Genomic DNA, 19,409 nt, shown 5'->3' on the forward strand with positions numbered 1-19,409 from the left:
TTTGACACTAGATGTCCAGGTGCAGAGGGGCCTGATCTGGATAGCAGAGGTGTGGGTATCTTTAGGGAGTAGTAAATGATAAGATATAGGTTTATATGAAGAAAAAGATCGTTATCCCCTATAGAGGTACAGATAGGCGCGCCCAAGTCGGATTACAAGCTCATCAGCCAGTCTTGGTGTGGCCGAGAGGGGACACCTTAGAAATGTAAGTCGGTTCGGAGCTACAATCCTTAAAGGAGTCAGGAATGAAAAACGTCTTAACCAGCTGGATGCCAGTGCCTGGTAGGGTGTGTGACTTTGCGGCTGACGTCCTTCGGCTATAGCTAGTAGTCAACATGTGATCCTTGTCACATTATTGTTATCTGCGTCTGCCCTCGGTAGCTGAGTGGACACCGGCACGGTAGCTCAGCGTGTTCGGTCAGAGAGCCGGTTGGCCTCTGTAATAAAAAAACTGAGTGCAAGGATCAACCACCGACCTTGAACAGGATGTCTTGCGACGTCCGCAACGACCAAACACAACGAACAATAACGAACAAAATGCAAAAAAAAGAAGAAAAACTTAAGTGTCGCATGTTCGCGTCCAACTGTAACTAAAAAAAACAAAAAGTGGTCAGCGTGACAAAATGTCAAACCTAAGGACCCGGGTTCGATTCCCAGCTGGGTTGGAGATTTTCTCCGCTCAGGGACCGGGTGTTGTGTTGTCCTCATCATCATCATTTCATCCCCATCGACGCGCAAGTCGCCGAATGGCGTCAAATCGAAAGACTTGCACCCCGACGAGAGGCCCTAGTCACATGACTCTTTTTTTTCATTTTATCTTTTTTTTTTTTTATAATCTGTAGATCAAGTTTCACAGAAACGTACCTCTGCTGAAGCGACACTCTTACTTGGCATGTAGGTCAAAATGAATTACATTTGAAAAACACGAAATAATTATTAAACTGACTGCGCGAACTGTACATTGGGCCAAAAATACGTAGTTTGGAACTCAAACAGTGGCAACACAGCTGTGGAAACACTGCGCAATGGAATCTACTATTGTCGCAGCAAGCACACGTTGATGACATACCTACCTTACATCCGAGCATAGGGACTCGCCTGTCCCACGTCACCGGAGTGCGCAAAATCGAGGGAAACAGCCACTTGTGAGCGAGCGGTCTAACGTAACGGTGTCGCAATGTTTTCGAAACAGGAACAACGGAGTTGGATCAAGATTGCATGTACCAAAGGTCGTACAGCACTACAGTGTCATCAAAATCTTCAAGAGGCTTGCGGGGAATCGGCATTGCCGTACAGAACAGTCGCACGTTGTGTAAAAGCTTTCAACGAAGGTCGGCGAACTGTGGTAGACATGCATCGGTCAGGTCGTCCTAGAGTCTCTGAAGAAGAAGTACATGCTGTTGCGGCCCTAGTGGACAGTGACCGACGCCATACTATTCGTGAGCTCGTCCACGAAACCGGATTAGCTCATACGACTGTGCTTCACATCCTGAAGGAATGCCTGGACATGCGAAAAACTGCATCACGGTGGGTTCCGCATGACTTGTCGGAATTGCAGAAATGGTTGCGTTACGACGCTGCTCAGACGCACTTGGAGCACTATGAGCTAAAAGGAGAGGCTATTTTATGCCTTGTCGTAACACTGGATGAGACATGGACCACATCGAACGAGTCAAAACTGAGGGGCCAGTCCAACGAACGGCGTCATTATGGGTCGCCGCGAAAGTCGAAAGTGCGTCAGAGCCCCAGCATGGTGAAAGTTATGGTGATTCTCGTGTACGACTGTGATGATGTTAACCTAACGCATCACGTTCCTCCGCGGCAGACCATCAATGCACAATATTACTGTTCGTTTTCGGAGCATCACCTGCGACCAACTTTGCGAAAGATGCGGCGACAATTTCTGCACAACCTACCCATTATTTTACACGACAATGTGTGGGCATATACAGCGCAAGCTTTGGCTGCTCTGTTCGGTCGACGGGACTGGGAAGTACTGTACCATCCACCATAGTCTCCGGACTTAAGTCCTTGTCACTATGATTTGATTCCGAAGATGAAGGAACCACTTCGTGGCATTCGCTTCAGAACTGTTCCAGAGATTCGACAGGCAGTAGACCGCTCCATTCAACAGAACAGGCTCTGGTAATGGTATACTACGCCTTCCACATCGCTGGCAACGGGTTCTACACCACGCTGGTGACTACTCTGGAGGACAGTGGCAGGTGCAAACATGTAACTCATTTGTATCGGTTGTGAATAAATAGTTGCCATTATTTAAGTTCCAACACTCTATTACATGTGTGATCATTAGTAGTTTTTATAGGATTTACAGATGACAACAGCAGCTATTCTGACATAGTGCAAAGGAAATATGGTTCAACTGAACCTCTTTAATAAATACTATTCAATACACAAGTGCATTAACGTCCTGATGCGGAGCAGAAGCAAAGGAAGAAGCAAGACCAATACACCAGTAATTCTATTACTTAGGGTCTGGGGCGGAACTGACCTATGTGGCCTCTCCTTGGTAGCAGCAACCTTGATCATATCAAAGTTTAAACGAGTGCAGGGTGGTGTTTGCTAAAATATATGCCCAACACCATATTTTAGATAATAATAAGTCATACATTTTATTCCATGGAAAGTTCACTTATTAAATAGGGTGACCAGTTCGTTACACTACCAAAAATTATTTGTGCAACTACCCTGGAAACAGCCCACATTGATTAAGAGTGACTGTCCAGTACTGAAGTTGAGTGTTCGATTGTGCTACAGACAATTTTCTGTTTATACGAAAATATCCCACTTCTCACTTAACACAGTCTTAACACAGTCTCTGTTAAGACAACTGCACACCAGTGAATCGTTTAAGTGATCCCATTGTACAGATCAATGTGTCCAACAGTAGTTCAGTCCGATGACACTGGTAGTTCACGGTACCTGTTGATCACATCACAGTTCACCTAAAAAAGTGAATTACTTGAAATTACAGATATCACTTGAAAATAATTACATTGAATTTTGCCATTACTGGTGTGCATATTTTTGTGCAGAGAATTTACGTAGGTGTGGAGTGCACTTGAAGATAGAAATTACTCAAGTACCTTCCAAATGACTATTTGGTATGACGTCTATTTATAGATTGGCGGAAGATTAAACTGTTATTTTGAAAAGCACATAATAGTTTAGAATTTGTCTACGTTGGAATTTATTCTTTTTGATGAATTACAACTACCAACAGAACTCTGGATTAAAACAAATGTTACTGGTTACAAATTCATAAGAATAAATTGTGAATCCCCTCATTTACATATGCGAGTGCCACACTGCCAGTTACAGTGAATTTCATGAAATTATTAGTTATGATATTAACTAATCAGTGCTGTGGGTCATACTGTGCTGAAAAATTATGGTAACAAAAATGGAGAAGAATAACTTAAATAGTGAAACAGAAAACAGATATATTTCGCTATAACAGTTGTAGAATGTTGAAGGATATGTAATCAGTGAAAAACCAAAATCGTAAATTTATAATTAAAGTAAGTTTAGTAGTGAAGACAATACTTTCAAAAAAGTACTTATAAAATTGTGTATCTGGACTGTAAGAGGAACTATTGTTTGGGGTGAATGAATAGGGGGAGGGGGAGGTTGTAGAAAAGGATTTAGAAAACTGGGTACACTAAGCGAGTGGTGAGTACATATATAGTTATGAATCCATGTGCTCTTAAGGTGAGGTCCAGCCCAAAAATCACCACTAGTCTGGCCAGATCAATTGTTAATTATACATACAGGCCTGAATAATAATATTATACAGTACTATACGTTAAAACGCGGTTTTTCTTAAGAAACGCAGTTGATCTAATCAAATTAAATTAATAGAAAATATTAAGCGTTCTCGTTAAAAGCAGTTAATCTCCACACCAGCGTTCTGATACAAGGAACTATTGGAATCTTAAGAAATACTTACTGAAATATATGGGAGACTGATTTACAAACGACAAATCAGCTAATGAAACTTCTTCAGATAATTTATTTTTCAAATAATTTGTGCCCCACCCTAAAGAACACAAGCTAACATAAGGGTTGGAGGAGGGGTGTTGCACGGTAATTTACCTTCATGATTGAGAAAGAGGTAGGCAAGAGGATAAACTTTTTATATCTGGGGATCGGGAGTGATCACTGGGGACATTTAATCATCATTTGTCATTAAGCTACTGATACTGAGTATTTCATTGTGGGTTATGATAACTTTTCTTTCATAAAAGCCTTTTTTTCCTCCAGTGACTGACGCAATGTTGCGTATTCCACTTTCAGGAGACAGTAAGTGGTTCAGACTCTCAGATTCATTGGCACTGGTACAATACAGAGAAACAGGTAGGAAGAAAACAAATGATTAGATCGTCATTATTAGGTCTACATGTGGGGGTAAATATATAAAATTTCCCATCATTCCATACTTTGGGGAGACCTCTCATGGAATTACATAGATATTTCGAAAATCAGTTGTGAAAATAGGTTTTCATACAAATACACAGTTGATTTAAAACTGAGAGAAAATATTCTCACTGTCATAAACTAGGAGTCTACAATATTAAAGGTGGCTACAGCTCTAACATAACATAGGACAAAGAGGCAGGGAACCATTTGGCATTTAACGCTTCTCTAAGGGAAAAATCTACATTCATCCAGTAGTATCGAAGAGAATCAGATTTGTGTGAGAAATTGTAGAAAAGGTTAGTAATGTGGGAAAGGAAGAGGACAACAAAACAGCGTCAGGCAACCACTCAACCCAGCCACATTATGGTCCCCTCTGAGGAGAGATGTGGCCGATGAGTGGGTCGACGAGATGGTCGCCACTTCAACACAATGGTAACCATCGGCCTTCCTGTCCGCAGACCTCAAAACTCGCTCCAACCAGCACATAGAGTGTCAGTAGCTAAGTCTGGAGTGGGTAAATAAGGCGTGTCGTTGGTGTGCTGTGGACTAGGCTACTGCACTGAATGCCAGCATACCTCCTCGGAGAAGATATCGTCGTTCAAGACATACAGTGTATAGGTCTATGGACAATACTGAACTACCAGATCCGGTCATATGAAGAAAATATACCTGTTAAATCTGTAGCTTCGTATGAGATACTTGGTGGTCCATTGATAGTGAATTGAATTTTGGCTCTAAATAAATGATACTTTGTTTTCATACCTTACTGAATTTTTGGTTTTGGTAGTTTGGCTAGATGTAAAAAGTGTTTTTTGTGGCAGTATTTGCGATGTTCATTCTACTGAGTGGAAGCGTCTGTTAAGTAGAAAATGGAGGAGCAGAAAGAAAGAGGGATTTCTCGTGTGCTAAGTGGGTTGAGTTTACAAACAACTCCAACAATATGAACTTTGACAGCAGGACGAATAGGACACTAAAGGGCAACTTAGATTAGGTGGCAAAGAGTATCTATAATCCACAAAGTCTGTAGATATTTAAAACATGTCGTAGGCAATGGTTGTGAAGTTTTAGCATTTACTCGTATATTCACGCTCATTATGAAAGATTTATGTAAGATAGACACATGCCATAGCGGTGGTATCAAGAAATGCAGTGATTTGTTATCAAAAAGACAACAATTGTAAAGGAAAAACCCTTGTTAATGTACAGACTATTTGTGGCATTGGTTTAAGAACTATCCAGCATGTGCATCATGAGGGAAAATGTCCAACTTTCGATTCTCCCAGGAAAACTATTAAATAACACAGCGGTTTAACCAAACTAAACAACTTTGATGAAGACGTTCGGCAGACACATATAGATATCAGTTTGGTTTCCCTGGGGAACTGTTGTGCTCAGTGATTGTACAACGATTTGAAAACCAAGGTAGGTAATTACAGCAGTCTGTCATGTAGTAACCTGGTTTTAATGCAAAACTATAGTTTCGTTACAAGGCTTTTAAAATATTTTTAAATTCAAATAATATACATGTACATTGTTCACATAATGGTGTGACTCAAATAACCTAAAACAATTTCTCAGCGAAAAAAACGTAATTACATTCGTTATGATGAAAATAGAAACCATTGCAACGAGTAACAGAGGGGCAGGTGACTATAATGTGTGAGGTCTTCCCCACTCGTCGCTAATAGGGTGCCTACGGGATGCAGCGTTCTCCGAATTCTATTTAACAATTTCAAACAAATAACATTAGCAGTTTTATTTCTAGAAAGCAACTGACAATACTTAATTTTGGAGATTTACAAATAGTAGTCGCAAACGAAGGGCAACTTGAAATAGAATTTAGAGTCCTTGATAAGTAAACTGTCCAGGCATTTTGACACACGTCACTACATCTACAACTACATCTAGACCTACATGGATACTCTGCAAATCACATTTAAGTGCCTGGCAGAGGGTTCATAGAATCACCTTCACAATTCTCTATTATTCCAATTTGGTATAGCGTGCGGAAAGGATGAACACCTATATCTTTCTGTACAAGCGCTGATTTCCCTTATTTTATCGTGGTGATCGTTCCGCCCTATGTAGGTCGGTGTCAACAAAATATTTTTACATACTGAGGAGAAAGCTGGTGATTGGAATTTCGTGAGAAGATTCAGTCGCAACGAAAAACGTGTTTCTTTTAATGATTTCCAGCCACTATCCTGTATCGTTTCTATGACACTCTCTCCCATATTTCGCGGTAATACAAAACGTGCTGCCTATCTTTGAACTTTTTCGATGTTCCCCGTCAATCCCACCTGGTAAGGGTTCCGGACTCCGCAGCAGTATTCTAAAAGAGGACAGACAAGCGTAGTGTAGGCAGTCTCCTTAGTAGGTCGGTTACATTTTCTAAGTGTCTTGGAAATAAAACGCAGTCTTTGGTTAATCTTCCCCGCAACATTTTCTATGTGTTCCTTCCAATTTAAGTTGTTCGTAATTGTAATACTGTTGTGTACATAGTTCCGTGCAGACAGCGCGTACACAACTTTCCCACTAGAGCACGCCCCGCTAAGCACAACAGCGCAGGCGCAGCGCTCGTTCATCTCCGCACTACGAGATGGCGCTGTCTTAGAGATGGACCAAATTCTGCTTCCGCCGATCTGCCTATTAATATGTAATGCAGCCAATGAGATAGCTGCTAACTTAGAACCTTTTCTCCTCACGGATCACACTCGCGCATTGATACCTGAACGCGCGAGGTATTATAACGAGTGTACAGACCTCTGATTTATCAGGCTACACCAGTCTGCATAAGGCTATAGTCAAGTTTCAGTCTGCGCCTAATAAGATTACCATATTCCTGTACATAGCCGTGTACAAGACCAAAGGAACTTGACATTGTCAATTGTAAATAGTATCCAGAATCAAGTTAAGTAAGGTTTATGACTGTTATTATTTTAATAAATGTGTGTGAAAATTAATCAAGTTCAGTTTAAAGTTGGTCACTGTCAATCTGCTACTCTAAGCATGCAAGTGGCATTTCTATCGTCCGACCTAACAGCAGAAGATAAACACGCCACGATAAGACCACGAGACATATTGCTGGCACTCGCCTACTTCGTTAGAGCGACAAGTCAAATAATCTGATGGTGTGTGTACCAAAGGTCTTACAGTACGCACACCACAAATGCCTAGGTATTTAGTTGAATTTACGGCTTTTAGATTAGACTGATTTATCGTGTAACTGAAGTTCAACAAGTATTTTTAGCACTCATGTGGATGACCTCACATATTTCGTTATTTAGGTTCAACTGCCACTTTGCTCATCATTCAGATATTTTTTGTTTTTTTTTATGTTTGTTTTGATCTTCTGATGACTTTATTAGTCGATCAACGACAGCGTCATCTGCAAACAACCAAAGACGGCTGCTCAGATTGTCTCCCAAATCGTTTATATAGATAAGGAACAGCAAAGGTCCTATAACACTACCTTGAGTAACGCCTGAAATCACTTCTGTTTTACTCGATAACTTTCCACCAATTACTACGAACTGTGACCTTTCTGACAGGAAATCGGAGGTCCAGTCACATAACTGAGATGATATTCCATTAGCACGCAATTTTACTACGAGCCACTTGTGTGGTACAGTGTCAAAGGCCTTCCGGAAATCCAAAAATACGGAATCGATCTGAAATCCCTTGTTAACAGCACTCAGCACTTCATGTGAATAAAGAGCTAGTTGCGTTTCACACGAACGATGTTTTCGAAAGCCATGTTGACTGTGTGTCAATAGACCGTTTTCTCCGAGGTAATTCATAATGTTGGAACACAATATATGTTCTAAAATCCTGCTGCATATTGACGTTAACGATATGGGCCTGTAATTTAGTGGATTACTCCTACTACCTTTCTTGAATATTGGTGTTACCTGAGCAACTTTCCACTCTTTGGGTACGGATCTTTCGTCGAGCGAACGCTTGTATATGATTATTAAGCATGGAGCTAATGCATCAGCATACTCCGAAAGGAACCTAATCGGTATACAGTCTGGACCAGAAGACTTGCTTTTATTAAGTGATTTGAGTTGCTTCACTACTCTGAGAATATTTACTTCTACGTTACTCCTGTTGGCAGCTGTTCTCGATTCGAATTCTGGAATATTTACTTCGTCTTCTTTCACTATTATTCAACGTCCACGATCCGGCGCCGGTATGCGCGCCGGGGCTAGAACGATCGGCGTTTATATTCGCTTCTTCCAGGTGTCAGCCTTGGCGCAGCACAGTCCAGTTCCGCGCACCGTTGGCCGCCGTTTCCTCACCGCCTTCTCTGCTTTTGCGTTCCGCATCCTTGTTCCGGCGCTTATTGTTATGCCAGAACATACAGTGCCTGTGATTGACGGTCTGGCAACAGTGCACTAACAGCCACCCATCAGTACGTCTGAGCAGAGCTACAGTTCAAGATGCTACCATACTTACTGCACTGATGTTCCTTATATGATAAGAATAAAATCACTCTCAGGACTTTTTGGATAGCCAGTGTAAATTGCCTAACTACGCATTTAACCCAGTATTGTGTTAAGACTATGAGGCAAAATGAGCATAAACGTAACCTATAGTTAAGCTAATCGCTCACAAACAATACAAAAACTCAACATATCACTACTTAAAACGGCACTGATTTCCATTGCACAAAATTCTGTATTAGATTAGCGCTACATCTCTGTAGAAAACAGCGCCATCTATCATTGCTTAATAAATCAAATCCATAGAACCCCGCCAAACGCTACAAAAAAAAAAAAAAAAAAAAACACTAGTATTCCTAATGTAAAACCCTCTCAAAGAGACAAATTTTTAGTTAATAGCACGTCTGTCATCAAAGAAGTCTTTCGGAGGATGTTATTTCTCTTCCAGCAACCCCAATACTAGTATTATCGCATCTGGTAGACTTCAACAAACGAGTAAATTGTCCTGTTGACAAGGCAAACGCAACGATTGTTTTGAATGTGACTATGATAGTAATATTACTGGCTTATTGGATCAGGATGTAATGTGTCGTTGTATTTGTTAATTTTGAATATGGCCCAGGATAACGTTCTGACTGTCTTCTCAAGCCCAGGGTGACAAACAGACATTTCACATAGCTATCTCAAAGTAATGAAAATGCTACTGTGACGTTCCAAGAATAAATAAATTGATATTAATGATAAGTTTGGGATTCAACCTAAAATGATAACACAATATCTCCCTCTACTATATTACATTTAATTTACCAAAGCTCTCAAGAATCAAGTTATAATCAATAACCAAGTTTAATTACTTCCTTTCTCAATAAAATTAATATTTAAACATTGGATATGTAATTAATCAACCCATATATCTATATGTGAAAATGTTATCAATTGAAACAAGTAAATCTTTAGCAGGGAAATTACACCTAAGGCATAGCTGTACAATGAACTAAGTTGGGGGAGGATGACTTTATTCAATCTATTCTCATGTACGTACTGGAGGGTAGGTTAGTAATTAGCTCTAGAATTTCTCAATTCATAGCGTACATACGTTGGAGTATGCAACTCTCGCAAAACTGGACTCAACAATTAATTTCGCCAAAAGTGCTTCATACATTACCAAACGCCAAGTGCGGCGGCGTTGTCTCCGTGCTGGATCTGAAATCGCTAACTCCCTACTCTGGCCTTGACCGAAAGCAATAAGTCTCAAACGCTATGTGTTCCATGGAACATTCAAATTTCACTAGTCGAAATTAATGGTAATTGCACACTCGCTGTGCGTTGAATCGATTTGCGCAAAATTCAGTCAGAAAAGATTTCCGCAGGAATGTTTAACTATCGCTTTACGTTTGTTGCCATGATACGTGAAGTGTGTCGTCCTCACTGACTCTTTAGAGTTGCGCCTTTACCACACGCAGGTGTGTGACTCTACTTCGTCACGCGTCTGGCTTCAGCCGACCTCTCCCACGTTAAAAGTAAATTGTTATTTCTCTTGCCCGGGTCTCCACTCATTAATGCAATCTGGCCACTTACATGCGTCCTGGCTGTGTTTATTCTGATAGGTATTATATTTATTTTCCCTTATTTCTTTCTTCTGTGCACCTGGGCTTTCTTTTGTTAAAGCTAATTGAGTCATTCCAGTGTCATTAGCCATATGCCCTGTTGGTCTCCAAGCTGCATTCACTTTGTTATATTACTCATGCCCCTGTCGTTAAAAGGGTAAATCGTTTGTTATGCCGTACATGAGAAGGCTCTAATTATTTCCTGTTGTCAATAATATTGTTATATGCTGGGGATTTTTTCGGTATCGTCGTTATGCAGCTTATGAAAGGCACAAAAATGTGGACACCTTAGACATGCCGTTCCTTCCGACTTCATTTTGTACTGCTGTGAGGCATTGGTAATTGCAGTGCAAAATTATAATATCAATTAATTTTCCATTGTCCATCTAGTGGTCTAACCTATTCTCAATAATCTTATTTTTGGTCTTGAATTTCTAATTTGAATCCTGACTTTACGTGTTATATTCTCTTGATGATCTTGTCTTTACAGTCTTTATAAGAGTCCTGATTTATCCTACAACTTCCCTCTTTTGTTGTTAATGTATTTTAAAATGTTTCATTCACTCTGATATTGCCCTTTGTCAGTAATAATTACAGTCATTCCACATTTATCAAACACTCATGAGATGTATTATAAGGATGACTTGAAGTTATGGAAACGTTTTGTTGTTCCTAATATCTGTAGCCTCAACCTGTATATATCTATTACTCTGATTCAGTTCTCATTACATTAATGCAATCATTATTTGTCTTTACAAATATTGTTTCTATATCTGCAATATACCAGTAATTAAATGACTGGACTTTACATATGAAATGTAAACATATAAAATCTGATAATTCAGATTAAATGAAACAACTTTACATGTGAACTACATAACATAAAAACAGGGTACATTCTTCAATTACGTTACAATGAAATTACAACATTACAAGGAAATTACAAATTTGTGGGGCTACAAGTCAACTGTCATGTAAACTTTTATGTGTGTTTGTTTGAATGAGTGTTTTTTCTTTTTCCTTTTTCTACTGTTTTACCGTGACGACTTTGCTACATGCATCACTTTTTCTCAGTGCACTTTCACTTTCTGCTGGTTTTCTTCTCGACGTTGCTGATTAGTGGTTGCTGATGTTGGTCGATGGTTGTAGATTCTGCCGTAACTGAAGTTCAGCGATGTCTACAGTTCTGAGTGATTGAATATGACTGCTAATACATGGTCGATTTTACCAAGGTACTGTCATAAGGCGATGACATAATTGTCCATTCTCATTTCCTGGTATGTTTGCCATCGGGGATGTCGACTGTAACTACTTGATGATTGAGTACTGTATATTGCCCCAAATGTGTGCTCTGCTCACAGATTTGACCGCTGTTCTGTTGAATAACTTATTTGTTACTGTTTGTTGACTATTACTTATAGTGAATCAGACAAATCTGGTACCAGTGTTGAGGTAAGGGATTGAAAAAAAAAAAGGAATCTTCTGTCTTCTGTCCTCATCTTAGGACCTCTCTTCTCTTTGCTTGGTGCTTCTTTATGTCTTCTGTCTTGGAACTTGTGCTTCTCGGGCGTAGGAATAGGATTTGCTGTTTAGAGAAATTATTTTAAAAAAATTATTTCAAAGGATTACCAGTTGTTATTATGAAATTTGACTATATCACGGAAGTGATAAATCTGCTTTCAGATATACACATGTCTCTTAGGTCATTAAGAGAAATATTCTGTACATACTTTTCCACGTGGTCATAATGATATTTTGAGCTTGTTTCCGGTCACTATTATTGCCGCTAATGAGGTTTACATGCCTTTGTCGCAGGTGTTCCAGATGGCTTAATGGCTATATTTCCCCAATCTTTGCGGTAAAGGGGTGGTGAAGTGTGAGACACATTCCTTAACATCTGGCTCGTTGTCCACCTGGCGCATTATCCGCCCTAATGTGAGGTGTGAGTCAGCTAATTCTTTCCCTTGGTTCCTGGCTTATTGATATGCCATGTTGTGCAATCATTCTCCCTCAGACCCGTAGTTTCCTGTAGACTCTGGATTTTTTTAACATCAATTTAGTGGTGCCTTGCTTTCCCCAGACGTTGGTGATGACATGGCGTGCTTCTTCCTGACCTCTTGACCCTTTACAATTTTTTTACATAAATTTACAACAGTTTTAACAATAAATAATTACATAGATAATACAATATATATGAACTTTACATTAAACAGTTATGCAGAATTTGTTATTGAATTTTTGAATGTATGAACATGTACATGAATAACACTAATGAATATATATTCGATATTTAAATACTTTTTTTGGTTTAATACATTTATCATTTATATGTCTGTATTTTGTGTTGTACATTTTCTTCACTTCATATATGAATATGATGTGTAACATATACGGATTAATGTGTTAGTTTGTCATGCTATTAGTTACCAGTTTATTATTCCTTTTGATCTACTCTACTATTTCAATTAATTAGTGTGATGAGATTTAGAGATGAATAGTTACTTTTTTTTGGTTCATCTGTCTGCTTCAAGATATCTCGCTGCAACCTGTAACATAACAGTCATTCTCCTATATTATGTGTGGTCTTTTGATTATTCTTTTGGCTATTTATCATGTAATTATTGTAAAACATTTTATTCATTATAAACTTTAAGATGGCTGAGATGATGTAAGCCTATAGTCTTTCCAGTTCATGGGTTTACCAATTCCACTGCACTGGCACGAACTATTTTATTAATTACCATAGTTCCTTTATATACAGGATAAAATTTGTGGAAGGCCTGTTTCCCTTTATCTGATAACAGATACGTTCTAACAGGAACAAACCGTCCCACCGAGAATTTTCGTGTGGATGCACCTCCATCCGCTCTAAGCTTCCATTTTTCAGCTGCTCGTGTAATGTTTCCCAGTGCTATTTTTATGAGCTGTTGGTATAAGAGATGGGGCCCCTCCACGCCCGCACCAACGTGGTGACCAAACCAAAAGTTCTACTGTCACCTCCGTAAACATGTTAGTTATCTAGTGGGTGGATCACAGGATGCTGGGGTGTGATGTTGTCCGTGCGTCTGGGTAAGGCTACGCATTAACACGGTCCATCAGGTGATAGATAGTGGACGAAACGCGAGTGACGGTAGCGATTTGAAGAGCAGAGGGAAAAAAGTGCCATGGCTCGTGCCGTGGGAAAAAAACCTCTGCGACAGTGGGATGGGTAGTAAGAGCAGTAGTGGCTTACTAGCTGCGATAGTTCATGCAAGGTTGGATTTGTTAGTATAGGTATCATGCATCATTACCGTGACAGGCGATGGCGATGTGTCCCAGTTGCTGCGGCTGCTACTTTCCTGGAACAATCAATATCGTTATACAGTAGTGGGAGATCGGCCATAGATCATCTCACTGTGTGGGGGATGTGTGGAGCTTGTTTGCATGCAGTGTACGGTACGGCTTCCCTGTATGGTGCCAGTTATTCGGCAGTGTATTTCAGCTGGATATCCAGTAAATGCGTCTGATTAACAGGGGCTCGCCTGTGCCGTTATGTTTGCGTAAGCTTGGCCATAGATGTTATGTCCTTGCAAGTATGTCTTTTGGTCTTTTATGTTTCCATCTATGGTTGTGGTCGTAGTTCCCCAGATTCAGAATAAACGGGTTCTGCGAATGTCTGGAGTTTCTGTATAGTCTTGTGGTGAGTTTGTGGATTACCTCCGTGAGAGTCTCAAGTCGGTATTCCCAGTGAAGGTCCGCGATGCGTGTGTATCGTGGAGCATTGCTTATGATTTTGAGTACCTTGTTTTGTATGAGCTGCAGACGGCGCAGGCGTGTAGGCGCAGCGTATCCCCAGACGGGAGCTGCGTACGTCATCAGGGGTCGGATAAGTGTCATGTACATGGACCTCGACACCCTTCTGTTCAGTGTGCTACGCCTGTTGAGCATAGGATAAAGCTGTTTGAGCCTCGCGCTAGCTCGGTTGGTCATGTGTTGTATGTGGTCCCCCCAGAGTAATTTCCGGTCCAGCCAGACACCGAGGTATTTGACTTTCTCGCGGAAACGTATTGGGCGTGCATGTAGAGTTATTGGTCTGCAGTAGCGGTGTTTGCGCAGTTGCTTCGGTCTTCTCGTGAACAGAACGGCTTCGCACTTGTCGACGTTTACTCTAACACGCCATTTCTCCAACCAAGGCTCAGCCACTCTGAGTGCAGTCTGTAGGCGTGATGTAATATTTGATGGTTTCCAATCTTGCGCAAGGATGGCTGTGTCATCCGCGTAGATTGCCATCATTGTGTTGTGTGTGGTTGGGAGATCGTTTATGTAGAGGTTAAACAGTAGGGGCCCTAGGATGCTTCCCTGGGGTACTCCCGCGTGTATACCATGTCGTGTTGACTGTTTTCCCTGCACGTCAGTGTTGAAACTCCTGTCTGTGAGGTATGAGTGTATTAGACGCAGCAGCCCGTCGGGGAATCCCGCGTCGCTGAGTTTGCGGATGAGGCCGTTGTGCCATAGACGGTCGAAAGCCTTTTTCGATGTCCAGGAACACTGCCCCTGTAGCTTTGTTTATGTTGAAGCCATGTGTTATGTGTTCAACGACCCGTAGGAGTTGTTGTGTTGTGGAGTGGTGATTTCTGAAGCCGAATTGCTCCGGTCTCAGGATGTCATTTGTTATGCAGTGCCTAGTGATGCGTTTGAGAATCACCTTCTCAACAATCTTACTGAGCGAGCTCAGAAGGCTGATGGGTCGGTAATTTTGTGGGAGGCTGTGGTCTTTCCCCGGCTTCCTGAACATCAGGACCTTGGCCGTCTTCCAAAAGGCGGGGAAATGTTGGTGTTTTAGTATGGCATTCGTTATGTGTGTTAGGTATTCAGTTGCTTTATCCGTGAACTCCTGGAGGACACGGTTTTGAATGCCATCATGACCAGGGGCTTTCCTAGCAGCGGAATGCATTATGGCCCAGGAGACTTAGGCTGTGCTAGCATGTCGAATGTCGTCGCGCGATGGTTGGGCTAGAATGCGTGTAACCTCTTGGTCAGTAGCAAGTGTGAACGCTGGATCTGATGGTACCAGGTTCGGTGTGAATGACGCTGCGAGTGTTCGGGCCATTAGTTCTGCTTTCTCTTCCGCTGAGTATGCAGGTCCGTCGGGCCCTTGAAGTGTTGGCGTGTATATTTTCTCCCTGGTGAAGTGTCGGGCTAGTTGCCACACGCCAGGTCGTGTGGTGTCCAGCCCTTCGAGTGTGTGGTTCCACTGTTGTGTTCTGTGTGTTTGTATTTTATCGTGTATGATGCCCTGTAGTCTGTTAATGTGCCGTTTGAAGTACGGACGCCTGGTGCGCTGCCATTGTCTCCTGAGGCGATTCCTCATCGAGATTAGGCCCAGGATTTCCTGGGGCAGGGCCGAACTGCGTTGTTGTGAGGTGCGATCAGGTATGGTGCCTGCCATTGCGTCCTGGACGGCGTTAGTGAGGGTTTCTACTGCCTCGTCGATTTGTGCTGTTTCATTAATTTCGTGTATAGGTGGGATGTGGCTATCGAGCGTTTGCTTGAACCTAGTCCAATCCGCACGCCCGTAGTCCAACATCTTACGTTGTTCCATGTGCTGCAGTATTTCCTCAATGTATAGTATTACAGGTTGGTGGTTTGAGGGCAGATCGTTTTCAACGGAAACGTTGAGTGTCGATGTAATGCCCTTGATGAGGGCCATGTCTATCACGTCTGGCCTGTGTCCCCTCTGATAGGGAATGTGCGTCGGTTCAGTCGGCGCTAGTATGATGTAGTTTCTGCCAAGTGAATGTTCGTACAGTTTTTTGCCGTTGGGATTTCGTATGCGTGAATTCCATTCTGGGTGTTTTGCGTTCAGATCTCCAGCGACTATTACTCGCGGTGAAATGTTGAGTAGTGTGCTGATATCGCGTGTTGAAATGCCTACAGGGCTGTTGTATACCGATATCAGTGTGGTGTAGGCTCCGTTGAACTTGACTCTGACGGCCGTAGCCTCGATTTTTTCCAGTTCAGGGAGCTCTATGTTTGTGTGCTCAATGTCTTTGTGTATGACGATTGCAGTTCCACCTGCCACGGCGCCGCCCGGTCGGTCGGTACGATAGACACAGTAGCCAGGAAAGTTTAATTGTTTGTGCGGTTTGAGTTTAGTCTCGCTCAGTAGCGCGACAAGGATTCCCTTGCGCTCCATAAACGCGGCAAATTCTGCCCTTTTGTTGTGGATCGAGTCTGCATTCCAGAACAGGATCCGTGATAGTGTGTGCGGGTCTGCGTTATGGGCCGGGTGTGGCGTATTATTCATGTAAGCTGTTGGTGTGATGGTTTTCTGGATGGGGGGGAACAGTTCCACTTCTCTTACCCTATCCACATGTCTTTTGTTCTTGAGTACTGTGATTAGCGGTAAACGCGTAGTACTGTGTGAGATTTCATTAACGATATTTCGTAACAGGTGTAAATTTGCATCCCATGTCATGTGTCGTGAGCTACAGTACAACCGATACCATGTTCCAACATCTCTCATTGTCCATCCGGCACTATTAGCGCTTTGTTTGTAGTGGGATATGAATATGGGTTTAATTTTGTGTCTTTTCAAAGTTGCTAACCATGGTTTTGACCTATGTTGTGGCCCATTGTCTGAAATTAATCTTTGTACATGTCCCACTTCTTTAAGGAAATCACACTGTAGTGCCTTACTGATAGTAATACCTGTTGCACGTTTCAGAGGGGTCAACGTGATATATTTTGATGCTAATTCTATAGTCACGAAAATAAGTGTGTTCCCATTCCTTATTCTTGCTAATGGTCCCATGAAATCTGTTGCTGCCAATTTTTTTTAATTTTTTCGGTACTATAGGTCATAATGTCACGTGTTTGGCTCGGTGGCAATCTTTACATCTTCTAAGTACTTGACGAATCCATCTTTCCATATTGAGGAAATGTGCTGTCTCTCTGAGTTTCATGAAACATTTCTTTGCCCCAACGTGTCCATTACTTAAATGATTTATTAATTCATCAGGAAATCATACCATCCACAAACTGCCTGGGTCTCGTCTGTGGAACAACACATCATTGTTCAGCAGCTAATGCTGACGAATGTCGACCGAGTTCTTGTCCCTCCATTTATGCTTGACCCCCAATACTTCTGGATCTTTGTTTTGTTCGTGAGCAATATTTAAGAAGGCTGTTGGAATGTAATTCTCAAAAAGCACTCCTCATATATAATATGGTCCAACTTGGTCTTGATCTGCACCGAACTTACCTGGTGTTGCACCATTTGGACATCGTGAAAGAAAATCTGCTATCCTGTTTGCCGGTCCTGATTTGTGTTTCACACAGAAATCATATTCTTGTAAGATTAAAATCCACCTGGATAGCCTACCATGAATCAACTTTGCTGTTAGTAAATACTCGAGAGCTTTATGATCCGTGTATACAATAGTTTTCCATCCAAATAGGAAATATCGAAATTTTCAGAAATCCCAGACGACCACTAAAGCTTCCAACTCTGTAATGGATTAGTTCCTCTCGCTTTGTGATAAGACACGACTTGCAGATGCAATGGTTTTATGTTCAGTCTGGCCATCTTGTTCGCAATGTTGAAATAATACTACTGCTAAACCAGTCTTGGCGCTGTCTGTTGCCATACAGAAATCTTGGGTAAGATCTGGGTGTGACAGAATTGGTGCTTCCGCTAGCGCCTTTTTTAATTTCTGAAACTCTTGTTCTGCAGTTTCATCCCGTATCCATGGAATGTTTTTACCAGTTAAACAGCATAACCGTGGTGTAGCTAAAGTATCTATGCAAATAAACCTTTTCAAAAATGTTACTAGTTCCAAAAAGCCTCTGTCTTCCTATTATATGGTGTTACAAAACTTCTTATTGCTTCTAATTTATCTGGATTCGGTTTTATTCCCTGTGAAGATATGACATGTCCCAGAAAGTTTATCTGTTGTGTTCCAAATGTGGACTTTTCCAAATTTACTGCTACCCCATGTTCTTGAAGTGTTTGCAGTAATGTATCCAGAACTTCACTGTGTTTCTCGCATGATGACTCAGCTATGAGAATGTGATCTACATAACATGTCAATGGTTCCTTTAACTCCTTAGGTAAAATACTTCCTAAACCTTGACTAAAAGCTGCGGATGAAATGTTTAACCCGAAAGGGAGTCTTTTAAATCTATAACACCTACCAAAAGCAGTGAATGCAGTATACTTCCTACATTCTCGCGCTAGTTCAATTTGCCAAAAACTATTCGTAAATCGAGCGATGAGAATACGTTTACATTACGAACTTTTCGTAGTAAATCTTCTAGTCTCTTGGGATGATCTGTTTCTGGAGTCATGATTGTGTTAATTTGTCTGGAATCTAGCACTAAACGTATTGTTGCATCCTTCTTTTCTACAACACATAACGGGCTGTTATACAATGACGGTACTTGTTCAATAACACCCTCTTGTTCCATCTTGTTTAATTCTAAGAATACAGCTCGTCGTTAACTCAATGGAATGTTATATGGGGCTACTCTAAACGGTTCGTTGTCTTTAATCTCGAATCTGTATTGAAAATTCTTGATTGCTTCGGTTTTGGTTCAAATACAATAGCATACTTGCGTACTATTCCATCTAAATCACACCTTTGTTGATCTGTTAACCCCTCTATACTTTGTATTTTTTTTCGATCTCTGTGTGAATTTCTTCAAGTATTTCTACATCCATAGGCTCTGATTCACTTATTCTTAGATATTGCGGATTATCCTGACCGCCATATGTCCTTCTACTTGCATCTGTAACTCTGTGTAGTTTCCGCAGATTTCTTCATGTCTCATGTTGTCTTCAAACTTTAATTTCTCCTAAAGTGAGACAGCCTCTGCCCATATCTAATACCGCTTGCTGTTGACTAAGAAAATCAGCTCCGATAATCATATCGACTGA

The 19,409-nt window shown here is 41.2% G+C and overlaps 1 protein-coding gene across 1 annotated transcript in view; it reads right to left on the bottom strand.

Annotated features, from left to right (window-relative positions):
* Positions 1 to 19,409, bottom strand: part of LOC126176609 (solute carrier family 22 member 7-like) — a 726,639-nt gene that overhangs the window by 348,127 nt on the left and 359,103 nt on the right. The window lies entirely within an intron of this gene.

This window comes from Schistocerca cancellata, chromosome 3 (assembly GCF_023864275.1).
Source record: "Schistocerca cancellata isolate TAMUIC-IGC-003103 chromosome 3, iqSchCanc2.1, whole genome shotgun sequence".
In the NCBI taxonomy this organism is placed as follows: Eukaryota; Metazoa; Arthropoda; class Insecta; order Orthoptera; family Acrididae; genus Schistocerca; species Schistocerca cancellata.